This window comes from Anastrepha ludens, chromosome 6, assembly GCF_028408465.1.
Source record: "Anastrepha ludens isolate Willacy chromosome 6, idAnaLude1.1, whole genome shotgun sequence".
Classification (NCBI taxonomy): Eukaryota; Metazoa; Arthropoda; class Insecta; order Diptera; family Tephritidae; genus Anastrepha; species Anastrepha ludens.
In genome coordinates, this window is record NC_071502.1 from 3,898,894 (window position 1) to 3,916,376 (window position 17,483).

Here is a 17,483-nt window from a genome sequence, read left to right on the forward strand (position 1 = left end):
GACGCAATGCAGCGTGTATGCAGAAAAATCCAGACGAATCAATTTCGAATGGCAAAAAAAATAGTATAAGCAAATGAGGGACAGCAAAGAGAAATCGGAGCACGGAGAGCGGAACGCTAATAGGTCACATACAAAAGTGTTCAACATGTAATTGAAAATGTATACAGCAGCATTTGAAAAAAAGCGGACTAACATAAAAATAATTATATTTGGGACCACAAAAGCGAAATAGCAAAACAAAACTAGTGAGTAAAGGCCGATAGTCCTAACATTCGTAATGTATTCATAATAATTATTCATAATTATATTTCTAGTAAATAAAATTAGTCAGTACTTTTAATAGTAAAATGTGTTAAAAGATGTTTTCAAAAAAAATATCATTCGTTTGCTGGAAGAATGTCATAAACCAAAAAATTATTGTAGCTAAATATGACAATGACCTACAGCTCTTCTTTTAAGCGATAATTATTAACAGTATCTCAATATATGAGTTGATGTCTCCCGTTTTAACATCACAAAAATTCCCCGAAAATGTTTGAGGAATACGGCTGAGTGAGCTCTTGGCCAGATACAAATCCGAGTAGTTCCGGTAAAGTAGAACCAACTGCCTTGGGAATGAGATAAAAATTAGAGATGCCGTACCTTAGCCGTAAGTAACTACAGCAATCAGCTGTCCTGATCAAACATGTGCGCATCACTGTAAACGATTATAAGTGCTGCACCATAACACCGTAATGCCATAACCAATTATATTAATTTTCCCCGTAACCATAAGCAGCTGCGAAATACTTTACATTTGTTTTCATATTTGCGATAAAAATTTGAATTTTACAAATGAACGATGAAAAATTAATTGACTTAGTGGAAAATTATCCGTGTTTGTATAACAAAATGCAATGTTGTCATTAAATCCTACTTCAATATCAGCTGTTTATGGCTACGTCATGACTAATCGACAAATGCTGTAATGTTGCGGCTATAGTAATGGTTACGGCTACGGCAACGGCATTGCAGGTTTAGGGAGACATAGTAAATTAAAAACTTTGCAGCTGTGATTTTCGAATTTATGAGTTATGAAGATATTCCAGCACACGAGTGGTGTTTAACTACTTTTCTTTTTTAATTTTGTAATGTATTTTACCTAAAGAACTATCTATAGCGATATCTGTCAACACCTGTTCAGTGCACTCTTTACAAAACTTACTTCCGAAGTGAGGTGAGTAAATAAAATTTGGCTCAGAGTCTATGTGAATATGGAGCGACGCTAATCGACAGATGGCTCATCATCTAAGGTATGTGACCTTTTTTTTTCCTACGGAAAATAGAGCCAAAAAGGTTGAATATAGTAAACAGCGCACCATTACTTTATTGTAACGAACTTCCGTTCAGCGCATCATCTCGAAAAATGTCCTCCTATAAGTACAATGCGAATACTCCAGCGCATTAATCTATGAAACTCCTACGCACGCGTTCATCAAAGTGTCGGATCAGAAACGGTCAAGAAAAAGTTGTTTTTGCAAGTTTCAGCAAAGAAAGAAACTCAACAATTAGACGCTGCAAATAATAATAAGTTAGTTGTTAATTTTTAATATTTTTCCATTTTCCACACCCCTCTTTTGAAGCATATTTCGCATCTCGCTGCATTGCGAATGGCACATACTCACAATATGTGCACACATACACATGCACACACATATTTTACTATCAAAAAACGTAGATCGGAAATTACATTAACTCATTGAAGCAGAGCAATGAGGCATAGAGCAGCAGCAGCGGCAGCGTTGTGTCTGAGTGCCATTGAGGCAACGTAATTTCCACAAACAGCATTTCTTTCAGCAATCACTTTTACAGTATTCACAGTTGAGTCATCCAGCGGCAGGCGCAGTCAGTCAGTTGTCGGTTATTGCTCTGTTTAATATAAATTTACACACATAAAAATATACGTACATATATGTACGTACGTTGATATGCACAAATTCATTTTAAATTAAGCTGAGCAATGAGGAGCACAACAGCATTCGCCTGCATGCATGATCAATTTCGGTGGGCGAGCAAAAAAATCGCGAAAAGCCAACAAATAAGTCATACCAGAAAGAGGAAGTATACATATGTGCATGCATATATACATACATACATACGTATTTTACAAATAATCCATACTTATTTTTCGACTACCACATACATACATTTGTACGTCGCTTTCGATAAAATCAAAGTCAATCAAATCACTTTACCTTGCGAATATTTCGGTTCGCCAATTTTGAGTGTCATTCTGAACAGCTCAACAGCTCAAAACGCGCCACAAACAGTTGGCGACCAATTTAATTTCGGTTTTCTAAATATTCAGTAAAACGGCCATACAATTAGTCATCAACGTGATTAGTATAAAAATGCGAAAAATGCAACTGTTTTTCAAGTTTGTGAAATTCATTCAATTTTGCTTAGCTTAAACGTAAAACAACAACAAGAAACTTGAACATATCGTATGTAGCTAATTAGCCGCTTCAGGGCAATTTTGTAAAAAAAAAATAGTAAATGTTGTTCTTGTTTTTATTTTGCTCTCGATTCGAGCTTAAGCAATTAACAGTAATTTGCTATAAATTGTTTTTCCTAAATACTGTAAATGGCAAAAAAATATGACACAGTAAAATTAAAAAATACTGAAATATTATATAAGAATTTGCTTGAGCGTACAGCTAGATGTAAGTAGTGATTACTTCCTTAATGGTACCTATTTTATGTCATCTTTGACATTTGTCAAGTAGACAGATGTACAATTTTAACAAAAACAACTTTTGTGAGACGCTTGCAAGAAACCATCCTCAGGTTAAACATTCCGGAAAATCATAATTTCTAATTTTGAAAAATATACTTTCAAGTTGTAGTTCTCAGATTACTTTTATAAATTAATTTATAGCCCCTGTTACAAACAAATATGCCAAATTTTTTCTACACTTTTTTTCCACATTAGGAAATCGAAATGAATTATTTTTACTATAATTTACTTTACCAAACCAAAGTGCATGTGACAAATTAAGTTCATTTTGTAGATCGGTGTAATGAAGAAAAATTTCGTTAAAAAATTGCTTGAAAACATAATAAAAAAGTCATACAGTGTACTCTGTCCTAAATGACACCTCTCTTAAGCGGACACCTTATTCAGTACATACAACAAATCCTTAAGAATTAAAAAAAAAACTTTTTTTCTCTTGAACGAAACCCCCCCCCCCCGAAACCCTCCCATAACATATTATTAACTTTTTTACACTTTTCTCTCACCTCCCCATAAGCGAACACAAATTTTTCAGTCCGCTAAAGCGAGAGTACACTGTAATTAAAAAATCGGCATTCGTAAAAAAACATAATACCATACGCCAAATTTGGGCGCAAAAATACAAGTTCAATGGCTTTCTCAAAACTAAGGGGCTAACATGAGATATTATTCTTCATCGCCATCTACATTCCAACTAAAGTCAGAGCGGTCGTTCATTCAATTGGACAATAGGCCGGCCGGTAAGTCATGCGCGGCGCCAGAAAACCAACTCAACATCAGCACATCCAGTTGCTGCAGCGTTGTTAACTAAACACACACAGTCACATGCTCAGCGCGCCCCACTGCACCGATCGCAACTAATAGTAGCCACCACTATTCAAAACAACGCACGATCTGTTCGCCATTTTAGTTTGCATACACACGTTCGAGAAACAAACGACGACCTAGGCAGAGAAATACAAAAAATGTACAAATTCTTTGCGCCTTGCTTTATGCGTGCGTATTGGTGTTCATTAAAATGCTATGGCTATTCGTTTTTTGTGGCTATAAGTCACATAACATTCGTATTAAAACGTAAGCATATGTGTGTATAAAATATATTAATATGTAAATAATTATTGTCTAACAATTTATCATTAAACCTTTACATAAAATCAATTACCAATTTGTTTTCTCACTCATAATGAATAATTTGAAAATGCGAAACGTTAATGTTAATTTGTATGCTGTGGATTGCTTCTGTCAGAACCGTCAAAAATAGCAGTGCGGATGTACGAACGCGTACGAACGCGTACGACGACAATGTGTCGAATTAATGCCTGTGGAATGTGAGTGAGCGCGCACTCCCAAATACGGCACATACACATTTGTACGTACGTGAGTTGCTCATAATTATTCATGTACCTATATATGTATGTATGGAGATACCTACATACATACATAACGAATAATTTACTTTCATACATACATATGTATGTATGCAAATTCAAATTTATGCATAAGTAAATTTTCGTGTGTAATAAATATGTCTGCAAGTGGGTGGATGTTATTTTGCTTCGAATTAAAGCACTCTCTCTTCCTCTCTGCCGCTCTCTAGCCACCAACGCTTTTCTCTGTGGACTACTTCATGATTTCTCTACATCTTGATGTTTCTTTTGGATTTGTATTATGCGAAATAAATGTAAGAAATATCTATGCTGTGAGCTGTCAAGACAGTTCCGGTAGAGTGATTCGTCGTGTTTCAATTGTTGAGAACAATTAAAATTCATTGAATAATAAGGTTACTGAAAAGTATTTGCTCTATTAACCCTTTGCACTCGGAATGCCAGCACTGCTGGCATGAGCATTTATTTCGGTAATTCGAAATGCAGACTCTATAAAACTATAAGATGTGAAATTTTATAAATTTTCTCAATAAATTCATGCAAAAATTATATATTTTAATGTTTTATTTTTTTTAACTAAAAACGCATTTGATGATAGAATATATATATCATTATCGAGTTGTTGCACGGAAATGTGAAAATGGTCTCCGAGTGCAAAGGGTTAATATACACAGAATAAAAAAAAAACGGCTATGATAAAAAAAGTAAATTCCCAAGAAAAAATGTTTTTCAATTCATAGATTTTTATTCGAGTAGATTTTTGTGCAAGTAGTGCAATATTTAAAGCATTCCTAAATGGACATTAGCCAAAATTTTTTTAAACTCTGGGATAATACGAGTTTTTACAATCCCAAAAATGTAGTCTATTTGTTTACTAGATTTAGAGCTATAACAGATCAAAGGTACTGCATTGATTTCTATAGTGTGTCCATATATTCATTCGACCTTTAACCTTGCATTACCATTTCGAAATATGGCCATTGTTTTCACCCCTCTCAGTGAAGTGCAAGTTTGCGATTATCATAGCTCTATTTTTATTTTGGCATTTTTCATTTGACAAGTATTTCATAATTAAAAAAATTATCCGCGATCAAACTTTTCACCAAAACTTAAAAAATATCCGACAAGTGCATATAAGTATTTACTTTCAGCAACTGCAATTAGGTTTAGTAAATGGAAAGAACAAAGAAAAATAATTTTGGTGCGTCAACAAAAAATGTGAATGTGCAAAAGCAAGCAAATGCGGAATTTATTTGTTGAAAAACTCTGACGTAATGCACACATGCAGAAACACAATTACGAATTAAATGCAAATGACAAAAATTATAGGTATAAAGAATTAAATACAAAAATTCAAATAAGCAAACCCATTAAAGTGTAAACATTCAACAGTAACGGATATGCCCAAATGTGCAACGAAAATATGCTTGAGTACTTAAAAATTGCATACTTGACATTCAAAAATTGAATGCCAAATAACGAAAAAATAATTAAAAAAAAGACGTAGAAAGAGGGAGAAAGAATCAAATACCGATAGGCAAATAAAGGGAGGTTCTTGCAAAAAAACAACAGCATAAAGCTTAGCAAGCTTTTACGGCTGCGCTGCATATGTATGTACGTATGCATTTATATTAAAAATTGTGGCATAATGCCATTCTAAAAGACTATATGTGGCATTATTAATGGCAATCAAATTTTGTTTATCATTTCAGAAGCGGAAAATTGCAACAACAATAAAATCCGGCACCACTGATGGGCAAGGGCAAGTTTAGTCGGGTGAAGCGGCTCGACGAACACCAAACCCGCTATTCTAATGCTTACGTCACTAATTATAGCAGAAGCGACAATCAGTCAAGCGAAGGTGCCATTGCACACAATTTAACAGAAATGATTCGAGGCGCAGTACAAAAAAAACAAGAACAGAGATGAAAAAGGTGCCGACGAATACATTAATTTTTCGCTTTGCCCTTTACTACACACCCCAATGCACCGCACCAAACCTTTTCGCACTGACGCAAAGTCGCGTAGGTGACGAAAATGAAATTGAAAGTCTTTCAACATAACACTTCGCCCCTCACTCCTTTCGACGTTAAGGTGACTTTAAGAACTTTTGAGGCATAAAGTTGCCGACACGTAAAAGAACAAAAGCAAGCAACCACTTGACAAACAGCGAACAGAGAATCAGTTGCAATGCCAACAGACAACAGCAGGCCAATATAAAAACAAATAATGACAAAGTTGAATTACATGCGCCGCGAAAAAGAAGAGTTAGGATAGAGGCAAACAATGCGGAAAATATAAATTGCGTTGAAATAAACCTCGGTTCAAAGTAAAAGGACTTATCTTAGATTTCAAGCAATACCAGGAAAATAATAATGCAAAAATAGCAGTTATTAACTTTGCAGCAAAATAATTGTGCCTGCTTCAGGTCAGTAAAATCATTTCGTCAGGCGACATTCAAACTTTAAACTTCGATTCATTTCTAGTTTAAGTTTACATACAAATATTCATCGGTATCGATAAATAAAAATTATATCTATGCTAGATGTGCTACAACAACGTGACAACGCCTTTATGAAGAAGCTTAGCCAATTTTTCATTTGGAAAGAAAAATAAAACTTCAAATAAGAATTCAAACGCAAGAAAGAGCAAATAAAAATGGCAAAAACGAAAATAATTTAGAAGGATGAAAACAAGATTGGCGTTGCTAAGTGAAATTTAGGTGAAGGCGAAGGCACACATTACAGCTACATATGCAGATATATGCACATCCAACTGCAGAGAAAGGTGAAACGAGCAAAGTTGTTAATATAAAATAAATGAATGCCAAAAAAAGAGAAAATAATCAAAAAGTTTAAAGGCATCTAAAGGACGGCGGATACGTTGAGGAGGAGCAAATAGACTTAGATGCCGACTGCAGAGGCGTAAATTGAACACTCACTCCCATTTGGTAAAAAAAAAGGAAAATAAGAACAACTAATCAAATAGCTCCCACGACAGTGTGATAAAGACAGCAAAACCAAACGGCCAATAGATAAAAATAAAAAAAACATCTTTAAGCATGTGCTACGCGCGTTATGTATGATGGACTTGGCACAGCATTTAAATGTAACAGAAATTATTGAACCTACACTACCGGTCAAAAGTTTGGGTTCACTTACATTATTTTGGAATTTTACACAATCAAGTCGGTTTATTAGTGGTTTTTTTTTTTAAACGTGCGTTCTGCTACTAGTTTGAGTTTAGGAGATTGTTATTGTTTACAAAGTGACTGTGGGAGACGCGTAGATCAAGCATAAACGTGTTATGACTTGCTGCATTCTGTCAGTGCGTCTAGTGCCTGTTACGCGTAACATCTTATTGCTGCAAAACTCGCTTCAAGAGTTATATTTCTAATTGTTGGTGTAATCTTTGTTATCAAAAAGGTAAGTAAAACAATTTTTTGTATTCCAAAAAATAATTGTTTTACAAACACTTACATACAAGTCGACGTTATACAAAAATTATCTTCTAATTATTAAAATTTAAATAAAACTACATATTTCCTGTTTGATTATTTAAAATGGGTCGGAAAGCAGAGTTTAGTGTAGAAACACGAGCAGTCGTTGTAGCACTACGTGGAGAAGGCTATTCAGCGCGAAAATTTGCTTCGAAATGTAATGTCTCTCAAACTGCTGTCATGAGAACGTTACAAAGAAAGAGCGATTCTGGGTGCAATCAGAGTCGTCATCGTTCTGGGAGGCCTAAAACTACGTCAAAAGGAGAGGATAAATTCAGATGTGTTGTAAGCAAAAAAAAATCGTTTTCTAACAGCCCCTCAAATTCGCGAACAACTCAATTCCTCGCGCGAGGCTCCAGTATCTGTTTCGACGGTATAGCGACGACTAAGAAACTACGGCCTAAAAGGGTGCGTCGCCGCCAAAAAACTTTTACTTCGAAAGCAAAATAAAGTAAAGAGACTTAATAGGGCTAAAAAACATAAAGAGTGGACAACTGAACAATGGTCTAAAGTCTTGTTCACAGACGAGTCCGAATTTGAAATTTTCCACAAACGACGCCGCCAATATGTTCGTCGTTTTGTCGGCGAACGAAAGATGAACCAATGGGTTATTCCCACATTTAAGCATGGTGGAGGGTTAGTGTTAGTCTGGGGATGCTTTGCTGGAGACAAAGTTGGAGACATTGTGCAAATTGAGGGTATCATGGACAAAAAAGTCTACCGCAACATACTTCAACGGTACGCTTTTCCGTGTGGGAAAAGACTTGTGGGCAGCGGATTCGTTTTCCAGCAGGATAACGATCCTAAGCACACTTCATAATTTTGCCAGGATTACATTGCAGCCAAAGAAAATCAAAAACAACTCAAATATATGGAATGGCCTCCTCAGTCGCCGGATTGTAACCCGATCGAGTTGCTGTGGGGCGAGTTGGACAGAGAAGTACGAAAATTGCAACCTACTAATACAAAACAACTTTGGACATTTCTGCAAATTGCTGGAATCAAATAACAGCAGAATCTTTGCGTAAATTAATTGATAGGATGCCCAGAATATGCGATGCTGTAATACGAGCAAAAGGCGGATATTTCGAGGAATCGAAAATATGAACAAATACTTGCGGGTTTCTTTAAAAGTTAACATATTTTGTATTAAACACAATTACTTTCTGTAAAATAACAATATTAAAAAATATTTGACGAAGAAAATCATGATTATTTAAAAATTGTTTACAATTTTTCAAGTGAACCCAAACTTTTGACCGGTAGTGTATATATAAAACATGCTTCGAAAACCATTTTGAACTGAAAGTCTATGTATTGAAGAAACGTGCTTGCTTTAAGGGGGGAAGCTGGTCTAGAGCGCAAAAAATGGGCATATTTTATGAATTTATTTTGACTCAACAAAGGAATCAATCGAAAATCTGTGAAATAGGTTTAATAATATAGCTTTCATGGTACAAATACAAAATTTTTCGTCTGAATTTATTTCAAAATGGCCGCTGTCCAGCAGTTCTCCTAAGGCGCCTTTTTTTCTAGTGGGTCCATTGCCGAAGACGTAAACTCCTTAATTTTTGTCCTGGATCAAAAAATAAAATTTTTTTAGTTTCTATATAACAACAGAAAGAGACGTACGTAGGATTTTTTCGATATTTTGTTTTTTCGCGAAATGGTGCACGTTTGAACAAAAAGTTACAATTTTCACTATAAAGAACGACATAAAATTGTTGATTAAAAAAAAAACTATGTAATATAAATAAAAAATCCTACGTACGTCTCCGGAGAAAGGTATTTCGAATGTATTGTCAAAATTTCGTAAGAATCGGTAAAGATTTGTTCGAGTTATGTCTTCGGCCAGTTTGAAAAAAGTGATTTCGAGAAAAACGCGTTTAAAGTTGTAAGTAGCGTTCGGGACATACCTGCGAGGCACTGCCGTCGAATGAAAAATTTGGGCATTTGGTATATTATTTCTAAGACCCTAAAGCACCTTTTAAGACAAAAAAAAATTTTTCGATTTTTTCAAAATTCTAGACCAGCTTCCCCCCTTAAAACAGGAACAGGTACCGTCACACAAATAATTCAGATGTGAACCATGTCAACCATTCCCCCGCCCACCATCATAATTAACTCGTTCAACAGCCCACACACTCCGAAGCACAATTTCGAACAACTAATTTCGGCACACACACACACACACTAAACTCAATTGTGCAAGAGTGACAGAAATGTGGAGAAAAAGGCGAACGCCGCCGTACAGGTAGCTAAGAAGTTGAACGAACACAGAGTCGCATTTGTAAAATGTGCACGGGGAAACAAAAAAAAATAGGTAGAGAGAAAAGCACACCGACCTTCTCTTCAACCCACCCAATCTAGTCGCTATCAACAAATCAGCAGACGCATAGAAACGGAAAAACGTGGGCGTTGGAGGAGAATGTGAACGCGGACGTGTGCTGAAACATGGAGCAGGAAAGTGGCAATTCGTCGACTTTGTCTGCCTTTCTGTTTGAAGATCTGTGAATTCCATGAAAAATAGTAATCCCATTACGAGTTCAAAAAGCACTTTGACAGAAAACTCACAAAGTTCAGACAGAAAAAGATTAAAGGAGCCATTTCCAAGAAATATCAAGTAACAAAAGCAAATAAATACAAAGTGTAAATAAAATTTAAGGCAATTACTTAAGTAAACAAAAAAACGTGATCTCTTTCAAGGACGACTGAATACAACAAATTAAAATATGATTAATTAAGAATGCTTAGCAATGAATACAGTAAAAGAAGTGTAAATTTGTAACACGACACTTAAATTTAACGCAAGAACTGGCACCCAATTTTAACATTAATGATAAATTATTTTATTATTTTAAAAATGCCACTACTTGAACATCGAAATTGAGAACTTTTCCCACATGATGAAGAGCTAGGCGCTTTTATTAATAATCATTTGATTAAGCTTTTTAAATATATTTTGCTATTGTCTATTTTTGCAGCATTTAGTACAGTTGTGTCCCCATGGCGACAGAAATTCGCATTGCAGCACAATTATCACCAATACCAATAGAAACTGCCGTATACAACGTAATGGAATGCATTTCATATGTAGTTTATAACCAAAGGCAAAAGCAAAGAAAATATGTTAAAGCAGTTGGAGAAAATAATTTTGAATAAAATATTTATTAATAGAATGAAAGAGAATGGCAGTATTTTAGAAATGCTTTGAGAAATAGAACATAATAGCTTGTGAATTTTAAAGCGTGTACGAGTAGAGCAATGAAGTGGCGGTTAGTACTCGTAAGTTAATAAAATATAGAGGACAATGTAAATATTTCTGAATAATACAAGTAAAATAATGCAAATAAATTTGTTTAATAATTTAGCAAAACTAGTAGAAGCAATACAAAGTTGTAACCATTTCCCGCGAAATGTTTTGGTGAGCCATATCTCGCTATGTCTCCAGTAGTATACTCATACTACGGCGGTTTGCTGATTTTGAAAGTGTGTGTTTGGTATGTTCAATATCCAATGGGTCCACTAAAGCCAGGTTAAAAGTCGAAACAGACAGCCGAAAAAATGTGTGCGATTTGTGAACCCAAAACAGTGTATCGAATACAAAAGCAAAGCGGTGGCAAGGGCTCCAACAATTCCATTCAGGAATTATGAACTTCGAAAATGTAGTAGCCTACGCTATGGTAGGCCAATCGTCAGCGCTTACTCCATTGCTCAAGAACTAAAGATTAACCACTGTGAAGCGGTCCAAACGAACGCCAAGCCCCAATCGCGTTTAGAATATTATATACTCAACATATGTCCGACTCTCTCTCTCTCTCTCTCTCTCTCTCTCTCTCTCTCTCTCTCTCTCTCTCTCTCTCTCACACACACACACACACACTATGAGCTGCTCCCATTGGGCCAAACATTCAAATTCGGAGTCCTACTGTCACCAACTACACAGACTGGAGGAAGCGATCGCCCAGAAGCAAACGGGATTGACGAATAAGAAGAGTGTGGTGTTCCAACAAGACAACACCAGACCGCGAATATTTTGAACAACGCACCAGCAACTTTGGCGTATAGTCCCGTTATCACCTTTTCTAGCATTCTTTATAAGTCAGGACAGGTGAAGTGAGCTAATCAAGGTTTTTTACCAATAGGTGACGAGGAGTTAATGAACCGCTACAACAACAACAAGAGTTATAAGATTACCTTCAAAAGGGCCCAATTAAATTTATCGTCGAAACAAATCTAAAAAACACTTTATACTCAGCTTAATAAATAGTATAACATTACATAATTAATATTTATGATAGGAACACACAAATTGGAAAATAGGCGTAGACGAAAAATTCAAAAGCACAAATAAGACGCTCCTCCTCCGGTTTAAAAAAATCGTTCAAAAATGGAATTCACGACGAAAACATAGTTCAAAACTAATATTGCACTACATTTTGCATGCCCTGAATACTTAAAGCCGCGTAACACATACTTTTTTACTCGATTCGCAACACACCCTTGGTATCTACACATCGATTAACATGTCGGAAGATAAAAAAAATTGTAGACATGTCGCCGAAGTGCAGGAGTGGCTAGAATAAATAGTTGATTAGCTGATTGCTTGATGTGACTATCCATTGTGGGATAAACAAATGAAAAGAAACAAACTAAGAATTACAGAGTATAAAAATAATCACAAAAGAGCAAAAAACAATTAAAATATTTATCCATTTATTTGTTTATGTTTTGTGATTAAGATTTTGTGATTTAGATTTATATAAGATTACATTATTATTTTTTTTATTTTATTAATTATTATTAATTATTTATTCGACCAATTTGAAAATGTATCAGACTGTTATTTTTAAAGTTGTACAATTTCAATACGAAACTTTGTTATTTTCCATTTTGACCGGGTATTAGGAAGGTAGGTAGTGAAATGATTGAAGTACCACTCTGGCACTCCGCAAGTAACACTAAAGCGCCGTTTTGATACCATTTTGAGACCTCCAACAGGTAGATGTCTACAGCCAGCCAGAGATGAGATTTAGGTTGGCGCACAGCCCCAGGCTGTCGAAGCACGGAGCACCCAGTGACCTTAATCGTTTAGCTGCCAAACCAAAACATTTGAGAAAGTGCTCAACAATCTCCTTCTCTGAAAGGTCCCCACATCATCTGCAGTGGGGGTTAAATGGTAAATCTGGCTTTTCCGCATGTGTTCCGATCGTCCAATGACCGGCAAATAAAGCTATGAGTGTGGAAACTGAATGCCGTGGAGTCCCCATGACTTTCTGTACTGGGGCCCCAAGGGGTTTTCGAAATAGCACATGAAGAAATGGAGCTCTATTAGAGCTCCACCGGGCATTAGTTTAATTTAGTTTAGCAAACGCTTAGAAAAAACTACAAATCTTCATTAGAAAAACTGAGAATTTCTACACTAGTACATCTCCTTTTCTATCTTGTGCTTTATTTTTGTATAGACAGAATCTAATTGATTGCGCATTGTACCGGAACCCACCCTCTCATTATATTAAGTTTTCTACTAAAAAAAACAACAAACCAGTGTCACAATAAAGTGAACTTATCATAAAGTGAACTATTATCAATTTTTTTACAGATATCCATATGCACATTAATCTCAATGTCGACCTTTCATTCATATCATTTCATTCTTTGAATGACAGATGCGTAAAAACATGTTCTCCAATAAAAAAATTTTATGTAAATATGATACTTTTTTATTACCTCTACCAACCTGTGTATAGTAGTTCGCAATATGCGTTTTTCTCCAATTCTTTAGAGTTCCTAATCTAAAAGATTCAACGGCTGACACACGTCGAATTAGGGATATACGTATGTATGTAGCTAGCTATACACCGATCCGCCACAAAAGAAAAGATTCTGCGGCACAGAGCTGCGAGACACTGTAGCCGACTTAGCGACTATCGACGCGTTTAAACAATTTACAAGTTTTCACGTCTTTTCACCTATAGTTTTTTTCTGATGCCTGGTAGCTGATTTTTTTCTCTGTTGCTTTCTTAAATCAATTGTTTGTTGCACTTCAAATGTGAAAAAATTCGCACTGCAACAAAATTGGGTATGTGAGCGTGTGACTCTTTTTTTTACAGAAGTTGCTTGGTAATAATGACTTTTTCTTTATAATTTGCTTATTTGCGTTCACACAACACTGACAAGAAACATGCTAACACGCTTCTCACCGCAACTTAACTACCAACACGCCAATTGGCCAAATTGAAGTTAAGCATCAAAAGCAAACGAACCGAAACTCGGCAACAGAGCAACGAAATGTGGTTGTGAGTAGCAACGAGATGCCGAATGAGCACCATAACCAAAACTAAACGAGCGAGTTAGAGAGAGAATTTTACCAGCAACGATTATGCGCCGTTTGGGCTATACTCGCTGGGACGAGATATGAGCTCGTGCTGGTACTGGCGAGACAAAATCAAATCAGCAAGAATATATAATACAGGCCGATTGAGTGTGGCGTGGGGAATGTGCGCCAAAGGGGGCGATTATTTTGCAGCTTTGACGTCGCCGACGACGGCAGCGGCGACGACGACGTACATATACACTGAACGGCACCACCGCGGCTACCACTTATAATGCAGCATATCCAGAATATGCTGCTGCCGCTGTTATTCATAGCTGCACGCCAACCAATGCTAGCTGGACCACGCTGCTTAATATTGACAACATCCAAGAGCATAAATAAAGTAGCTTGTACAGAGTGTGGAGGCAGAAAAATGCAGCGAAAAATCAAAAAACCAAAAGTACCGACTGCAATGAGTAAGGCAAGTTGGTGCCCGATTAGGAATCGAGTGCATGATGATTGTATTTTTTCGTAGCATTGGCATTCGGTGAATACGTACATACGTACGTTCATGCGTATAACTCGATTTTCGAGTTCCTACGCAATGGCGTGGCATTAACACAGCACAGCTACGAGTTGCTATGGGCTTCCAACGGCTGATAAATTGCAGCAAAAAAAAAACTGCAATCGAAAATGGAGCGAGCAAATAGTGTTGCTACTGCAATCATTATATGGTGAGAGATTTTTCGCAAATTTGCTGCGTCATCTTCACCAACTAAGTATAAAAGCCAAGACCAGTAATAAAAAAAAATGATTTATGCTTGCAACTATAGAAAATCTAACAATTAACTATCCAACTATGTAACTCATTGCGACTTCTAATCACTTCCATTAAGATGTGCTTTGCTATAACAATTTCTAGTTAACTGTTAATTTGATGAAAATATGAGAAAATTTAAATAATCCGTATACCAACTGATCTCACAATTTACTGCAAAACACTAATAAGCAGGGCAGCCTGTAGTGCGTGCGCAGGAGGAGCTTGGCTTGAAATAGGAAGCTCAGACTGATATGGGGAAGAACTTGATTACACGATTTTTATTACAAGAGCGTGAATTCTCGTAGGCCGGTTGAGAATCGCAGACTTGCGTACTAGAACAATTATATGTATATTTAAAAAGGTTTTTCATATTAGCTATGTATTTAATAAATTTTCTATTTCATCGCTTTTCGTTGAAAGAACTAGCGTCACGAGGTGGCCAGTTATTGAACATTAAGAGTATGTTTAACTTATAACTTCCATGCCTACACTTTTTATTAGAATAAAAATATTACAACTTTTCAAAATAAAACTACGTGTTCTTTTACAAATTTCAAAATAGCGACACGCACGATTTGCAGCATGTAAAGGTGTGGCTCACATCGAACCCCTAATCGGCTCTCAACGAATATGAAGGGATCAGCTGATTTGTGACAAGGGATATAACAGCAGTTTGTTCACAACAGAGGTCGGCAAAAGCTGAGATTGTGTTTGTCATCTACATAAAAATCAACTCAGACACTGCTTATGTTACTTCGTTGCCATCTGAACCACGGCTGATTGGAAGAGGGTAAAAATACTTGCCCAATAAGCGGGTACAATTGTGCTGTCAGTCAAGTTCCCTGTTACATATCAGCGTCAAAATTGCTCTCACAATTTTACTCCAGATGGCCAAGTTTTTGTGATCTATCATTCTTTGACCACACATAGTGTATTTTATGTATTCAAATTTAACAACACTTCAAGTGCATGAGAAAAAAGAATTTTTATTTTAATATTCCACAAGAGAAATTATAAAAATATATTCAATACAAATTCTTTAAAAAACATTCACGTTAACCACACAAATAAACTCAGTTGCAAATAAATAATTAATATATTACAAAGATGAACGATGAACCCCTGCAAAAGTTCCACGAACTACATGCATGTCTATTTTCCAACAAATATTCGTGTGTACAAACACTTTCGTATAGATATGGATATTTAAGTATGCGGAATGCTGACAAAACGATGTCGAACGGCAATTCCTCCTACGCAATCGTATTTATAGGTTAAGGGAAATTTATATACCTGGCTGACTACAAAAAGGCAAAATATACATTTATGTATGTACGTGCATAAGCGCAAATAGATAGATGTTTGTGGGCAAATTAAATGAATTAATTTAAATTTCAATTGTCATTTGCACGAAAGCGGTCGCTTTAAAGCCACTTAAGCACTGTACAGACATATTCATGTGCATATGTATTTAGCTTCTTTACGGCACACGTCTACCGAGGTCAATGCGACACACTCGACACTCTACTATACACTTACTCGTACATATAGTCGGAAATAAATCAGAAACCCCATATACTATAAGTTGAGAGAATGAAACTGATTGACATTTCACAAAATGAGAAAACAACTCATAACAGTGTTTGCACAAACAATAGTAAACTATTTGAGTAAACACACACACACATGAAGGCTTATTAAGTCATAAATATGAACATACAAACATTAATACGTATGCACATATTAACGCCAGGCCAGGAGCAATAAAAAAAAAGAAACAAAATTTAATTGAAAAACTAACTGCGATGATTAAGAAATAGAAAACGAAAACTTGAAACGATAGAATGAAATCGGAAAATGTGGAAAACTAACATTCGCTCAATGCAAGCAAACACAATTGAAAAATCGTTGAAGTGAAACAGTGGGGGCCGTGGGCGTTTATAGCGCCAATAGCTAATCGAAAAATCTATTCAGAGAGGTTAGTTAAGAGCTGTAATGGCTGATTGGTTACATTTGACAGCGTGTTCGCTCATAACCATTCATGCCCAAGTTTTGGAAAGTTATTGCGGAAATTAAAAATAACCGAACATAAATATTTTGGATATTTTTTTTAACTCAAACATGTATATTATTCTCAGAAATGTCGACAAACTGTTAATAAATAAATGCTAAAAATTAAAATGTTAACGAATATTGATTTTTTTTTTAATCTTGACAGCTTTTGTTGTTGTTGTAGCACTAACTTTGCCCTGTCAGTGTAGCGTAATCACCGGTCGTCTTCGTCTAACTCTAGCGGTATGCCCAGGAAACTACAATAGCTGTTTCAACAGGTTGAGTCCAGAGGCAGAGGGGTGTTAGATCAGTGGGTATGATGGGGCTTGTGTAACGGTGGTTAGCGTCGTGCGGGGTTCCTTCACATGCCGATAATTTTAGTGTATTTTTTGTGCCTTAAAACAGACTCGTAAATAGTGCATGAATCGTATTTACCTACTAAGTAATTAAGTATATTAATAATAATAATAACAAAATACACAAGGTTATCGCTCGAAATGCGCGATGTACCAAAAATACCGTGTGTTCGTATTTTCCTTAAAATTTAACAAATTATTTCAATTAATAAATTATTGCGGATTATTCCGTTCTTGGTGACAAGAGAGTTTTTGTTCGCGGATTATTCCGTCGAAAGGGTT

General features: G+C 35.9%; 1 protein-coding gene across 5 annotated transcripts in view; it reads right to left on the minus strand.

The window, feature by feature from the left end:
• Positions 1-17,483, minus strand: part of LOC128865909 (14-3-3 protein zeta) — a 57,531-nt gene that overhangs the window by 18,844 nt on the left and 21,204 nt on the right. Inside the window, exon 1 of one of the 5 annotated variants that reach the window (XM_054106313.1) lies at positions 13,398-13,842. The exons of the other annotated variants lie outside the window; for them this stretch is intronic. The gene's annotated coding sequence lies outside the window, so the exon portion shown is untranslated. Of the gene's footprint in view, positions 1-13,397; positions 13,843-17,483 lie in introns of those variants that run through there. 5 annotated transcript variants of the gene reach the window in all.